This window comes from Nelumbo lutea, chromosome 1 (genome assembly GCF_056320005.1).
Source record: "Nelumbo lutea isolate HS-2025 chromosome 1, American lotus-T2T, whole genome shotgun sequence".
In the NCBI taxonomy this organism is placed as follows: Eukaryota; Viridiplantae; Streptophyta; class Magnoliopsida; order Proteales; family Nelumbonaceae; genus Nelumbo; species Nelumbo lutea.
Genome location: NC_142684.1, coordinates 164,387,937 through 164,394,549, shown reverse-complemented (window position 1 = coordinate 164,394,549; position 6,613 = coordinate 164,387,937).

Sequence of the window (6,613 nt, the reverse complement as noted above, 5' to 3'; positions counted from 1 at the left end):
AGCCTAGTTCCTATTTTAGTAAATTTTATAAATTAAAGCTTACCATTTGTCATCCCGGTTTCATATGACCAATTAGACAGACCTCACCATTATATTTGGAGACCCCAAAAACCCCAGAACATCAAAATTCATGACCAAACACCTTCATTTGACCGTTGAAAAAGTAAGATTCCATTCTGAGCTCTTTCGTTGATTGAAAAACCATAAGTTAAGACCGTGATCTGAATTAAACCAGTCAATTTACACCTCTGGTCAAAGATCCATCACTTCCATTAGATTAAGGACATTCAAAAGTGTTAACCCACCAAATTTCATCCCAAAATTCTCCCATTTGACCCATCACTAAATAAATACTCTATTTCAACAAATTTTGTTGATCCAAACTTGTTAGCCATAGGTCTCTATCATTCTGACCCTATTTGTCTAATTTGACCTTACTACTGTGTTCAAAGACCCAAAAAACCCCAGCACGTCAAATTTCATGACCAGATTCATCCGTTTGACCGTTAAACTAGAAAGATACCATTTCAAGGCACTAGATTAAATTGCCATGTCATTTATCCCAACTTGAAGCCTCAAAACGGTAATGGCTAATGTTAGACCCATTCTTGACCCATTAGAACACATAGACCAATGAAATTGAGCCTAATAGACCCCAAAAAACCCCAAAACCTAAAGGTACTACCCCCACTTAAAGCTTAGAAAAGACAAAATCACATTTAAAGTTCATCAAATTTACTTTTTCTACCACTGACAGCCCCAAATATGAGACTGCCATGACAGGTACGCCCCAAGCTCCCATTGGACACACAAAACCCATGGAAACCACCTCCAAATCGAAGAAAATGTTTTACTAAATAGGAAAGCTTGATTGGGCATCTATTTCTTTGAAGAATTTTCACCTATTTGAGTAAAAAACCTCTGTTGAATCCCAGGCACTATAGCCGAATGAATTCAGACTTGAACCCCCCCTCCCTTTCTCTATAAATACTGATCTAATTCAAGTTCAAAGAAGACTAGAGGAAGGAAACCTAAAGGAGGTCCCTAGAGAGAGAGAGAGAGAGAGAGAGAAAAGAGCTTTCTCTTAGCCTATATACTGCTCCCTATTCACTCGAAATTCGGAGGTACTCTGAACCTCAAATTCCAAACTTGCCTCCTCCATTTTCAAGCAGAAGTTGTTGCAACTAGAAGCACTCCCTAGCTCAAGAACCCATTTAAACTTCATTGTAACTCATCCTTAGCTGCTGAAAAATTGTTGACAAGCTACGTACGAAAGGTAAGTCTTTTTTAATTTTTTTGGATCGTTTGAAGTTTTGAGACCTTAGACAAGCATTGTTCTTGACTTCTTCTAGACTAAGTATAGAGGCAAAGAGGCAAGGGTCTTATGGAAATTAGTACCTAAGACCTGATAACATCACCTCAAAATCGGTCTCAAAAGAAGCTGAGAACACGTTTCTCTAGATTTCATAAATTCTGGCAATTACGTTTATTGGTTTTTTGAAAGAAATTAAGTTTGAATAACTCCCGTATTGCGCTGATACAATAGCTTGGAGAGAGGGGTGCCTAATACCTTCCCTCTCCCAATCCTAGGGACCCAAAATCTCTCAGTTGTGTACATTTTACAGGGAGATCAGAATCATCACTATCAAAGACTTAAATTGAATTTTTCAAACCTGAAAATGAGGGCCCATTTCCTATAAAAAAAATGGGTGCTAACTCCATCTCTTTGAGCCGGCCATGAGCTTCCCAGAGCTCATAATGAGCCTTTGTTTTTGTAATTTGGGCGGAAACAAAACTAAGAAAAAAAAATTGATTTGAAGTACATTTGATAATAGTGTTGTTTCTGAAAACATAATAATCTAAATTCAAAAACAGTTGTAAGCCCCTTCTTTTGGCATTACATACTCCACACTATAGGGGAATAAGGGCGGGGTAGAACAAAGTTGTGTCTCCTCCCAACAAAAATTGTCTCACCACTCTTCCAATATGATATGTTTTGGACATCTTACCATAAGATTGGCACCCACCATATTTGAGATGTGCAGACACATATCATGCATGTTGGAATGTATTGGAACATAGTTTTTCGATAGGAGCGGGTGCACATGAGACCCATTGGCTATATTATGGAGAGCAAAATTTTTCATGCGTATGATACTAAGGGTCCATTTTGTTTATGGACAAGATTGGAATTAGAATTTAAATCCCCATGAATCAAAATCAGAATCACCTATTCTTGATACTTGTTTGGTTCAATCGGGAATTGGAATCAGAATCAACTAAAAAATTTTCAATTTTGTATTATTTTATTATCACTTTATTAATATTTTATGAATATATAATTATTATTTTATTAGTATTTAATAACTATTATCTTAGTATTTATCATTGATTTATGAAAATTGTATTAACATATTAGTAGTTTATTATTAATATAATAATATTTTTGTTATTATATTTTATTAATAATTTATTACTCTATTATATTTTATTATTATTTTATCAATATTTATTTTTTAAAAATAGTTTGTTCTTGTTTAATAATTAATATGTTAGTATTTTATTATTAATTTATTATATTATATTAACATTTTATTTGTACTTAATTATTATTATCATTTAAGAAATAATATCTTTGCCTTTTATTATTAATTTATCAATATTTTTATATTATTATTATATTTAATAATTAATATTTTTGTTCTTCTTCTTCTTATTATTATTATTTTTATTTTAATATTATTTTTATTATTTTGTTAGTATTAGGGTTTGGAAGTTTTTTTTTTGTCATGAATTCTTTACTTCTTGACTAACCTTGGAGTGGAATCCCATTCCCCCAAAAAGAGGAATGGGAATCTCATACAACCAAACAAATAATTAGAATCAAAATGGATCATGCAGTAGGAACCAATTGGGAACCAATCAGAAGCCTCATATTTAGTGGGGTGCCAAGTGACTATCTCAACAATTAAGTCATTTCAGCAGAATATAAACCTTAAAACTTATCCAAATACAACATAAATTTCAACTAAATGGGCTTTTCTGATTTACAAAATTGAAAGTTTGAATAAACATACAAAATTAATTATGTTGTGCAGCCGCGCAACCGAAACTTCCATAAAATGTGGTGTCCCCTATCTAGCCAAATAGACAACTTGGATCTACCATTTTCTAGTGGAAGAATAGGTGTCCAGTGATCTGATAAGCTTTCCTAGCCGATTCAACCCAAGCCCTCTCCTTGCTTCAAACACCCCTTCCTACTTTTTTGTTTTTTTAATTTTTTATTTTTTAATTTCACATAATTACCCATTAAACCAATAAGGAAACCAAATATGCTTAATTATTTCTAACAACCATAAAGAAAGAGGGATTTGCTTTTCTAATGTTTAGCCAAGTGGCACCACTTTCCCCTAATTCCTACAAAATTACATCTAATTCCTATTTAACTCCTAAATTATCTCTAACTCTTATTTATCTCTTAAACTACCTCTAATTTAATAGAGAGATTCTCTCCTAAGCTATCTCTAATTCCTATTTATCCTCTCCCCCACTTTTTATCTATATCTATCTATAGAAAGTTTCAATTAAAAAAATTCAGAACTATTTAAATGTTTTAATGAAATTATATACTAAATTTAAAATATTTATTCAAAACACAGAAAATTAATAGATTTAATAATATTCGTATTTAATAATTCAATATTTTTACAAAATTCATTATGAAATTGTATAGTAACAATAAATAATTAATATTTTAAAAATTTAAATAACAATATTATTTCAATAACTAAATAATATTGTAAATAACTAACTTCACTTATATCAATTAATAATTATAGAAAATAACTATTAACAAAATTATATTTATCAGTAATAATTTTACAAAAATAGTGTATATTAATTATAAATTTAAATATACTATATTTAATATTTATTTTATTTTCAGTAAATATTTATTTATTTTTATAAATATGCTTTCAATAATTATTTATGAATGTATTTTTATTTTTTTATTTAATAGAAAATTAACAATAAGTGTTGGAGATTAAACAACTATTATTTAACTTTTGAAATTTAATTTATCGTATTATTATATTTTTGTTACAAATTTATTTTTAATAATTATATATTTTTTATAATTTTTAGATTAATACTTATAAGGGATTAAACTATTATTTAAGATTACACTATTTATTGACTAATTTAGTATATTTTCAGTATTTATTATAGTTTATTATATATCTATTATATTTTCATTATAAACTTATTTTCAATGATTGTGTACCTTTGCTATAAATTTTCAATAATTATTGGAGATTAAACTATTGTCATTTATTAGAGATTAGACTATAAATTTAGTTGAAATTAGGAGTGTTCAATGATTGGTTCAGTACAGTTGCAAGTTGTTTTCTTCAACAAAATTGATCTGATCAAGTCCTTAGTTGGTCAATGAAAACCGATTGACCATTAGCGAAAACCCACCAACTCGGGTTGTACCGATTTAGGTCTATTGTTTAACTTTCGCTTAACAAAGCACGGGTCCTCGTCACCACGCCTCTCCTTGTTTCATTATCCCCACCTTGCATTCTCTTTGACTTTCTCTCCTCTCCCCTTCCCACCACTCCCATTAAGCCATGTCACCCAACTACCTAAAAATATTCTAATAATCTCTCTCTTAATGTATCTCATTTAAACCAATAGAAAAGTATCATGTTTCCCAACTCCCTAACCAATTCCTAAAATGCATCCCCCAATTTATATCCACTCTCTCTCATTCAAAATATTCATATTAACTAATAAATAATTAAATATGGTTAATATTTAATCATTAATATTTAATCCCATCCATATTCAATGAGTATTAAATAGTGTTATTACCAAAAGTTAATACATACGGTTAGTAAATTACCAAAATGAATTATTCTTATTAGTATGATTAGTAAGTTATCAAAAATTAATAAATATTGTTATTAATTAACTCATTAACAATATTTTATAGAAATTGAAAACTCTTTAACTAATTTCTATAAAATTGAGAATTATATATAACAATTATCAAAAAGTATAAAGTTTTAGTTATTGTTATTATTATAATTAATAACCAAATACAAATAAGGGAACAAAATATTATAATGATAGAAAATGAAATTATTATTTAATTTATATTGAAAAATAAAAGATAAATTAGTGTAATTTTGTTAGTAAACTACCAAATAAAAAATATAATTAATAACAATTTAAAAAAATCAATAAATGGCCATAGTTAAACAAATGTGATAAAATTTTCAAAAATTTTCATAAAACTACATTTTCATAAAATAACATTTTTGAAATTAAAAGATATAAAGTATTTGAAAGTTTATTTAAAATGTATTAAATAATTATTTAAAATTATTAGAATATTTTGGAAATTTTAGGAAAATTCATTACATTTGATAGATTTTGGAAAACCATTGAAAATTTATGTAATTTCATTGCAAATTATTAAATATAAATGACTATGGGAAATGGAAAACTATAATTTGAACAAATAATTACCCCATTCCTCGTGGGCCAACACGACACGACTTGCACTTTGTGCGGGACACATGCAGGTTATGTCGTGTCAACCCAGCACGACCCAATTTACACCTCTACTTGAATCTGCCCAATACGGGAGATGGGATAGGGAAATTCGAAGATTCTCCATCATTGATGAGGAGTGGGGTGCCTTCCCCCTGAACTCGCCTGACATTTAAGGAGTGGTTACCATGCCTCGAACCTGCGTGACATTAGGGACGAAGCAGGGAAAGGGATGGGGTGCTGTGCCCTGAACCCACCCCATTATCAATCCTATATAATTTTTAATTATTAGTGGAATTAATAAAATGTTACCTTTTATAATTATTTTTATTTATTTTAACTTAATCAAATTTTTATTTAAAAATAATAAAATAAAATAAAATTATTAATATTACTAGAAATTATTAATAAAACTAAATTTATTAAAAAATATTTTTTCATATTCATTTAACAATAATTATTTTTTATAAATTAACATTAAATAAAAAATAAAACTATTAAATCTTTTAGATTTTTCCGTGCATCGCACGGGTCCCCTAGTATAAAATATAAAATAGTATATTGTGAAACTCATGCATGTATAGAAAGACGCCTGTGACATTGGATATTAGGAGTCCCCCATTTATTACTTACACAAGTTTCTCATCCACTATATGCAATTTGGTGCATTGTCCCCAGCCTGAGCGGCTGAGCCCCTACCATACCAACGATTGCCCTTTCATGTCTTGATCTCTGTATTGGTGTAATGACATTCCTCCTCTCTTGCAGTTCCACGTGCTTAGTTTCTAGAAATACAAGTTAAAAGCCCGCAACAGCCTATATATATATACTACTCTAGCTTCTTAATTTTTCACTTCTTCATCACAAGAAAACCCACCAGAAATTAATTAACCTTTCCACTCTACGACCTTTGATCTTCTTCCTCAATCTCCTTCCAAGAAAGCCACAAGAAACCCATACAACATTTCTCTGAGAAAACCATCACCCTCAATCAACCTGAATTCTGAAGTCTGAAACTATCAAGAACGTAACTGACCCACGTCAGTCGTCC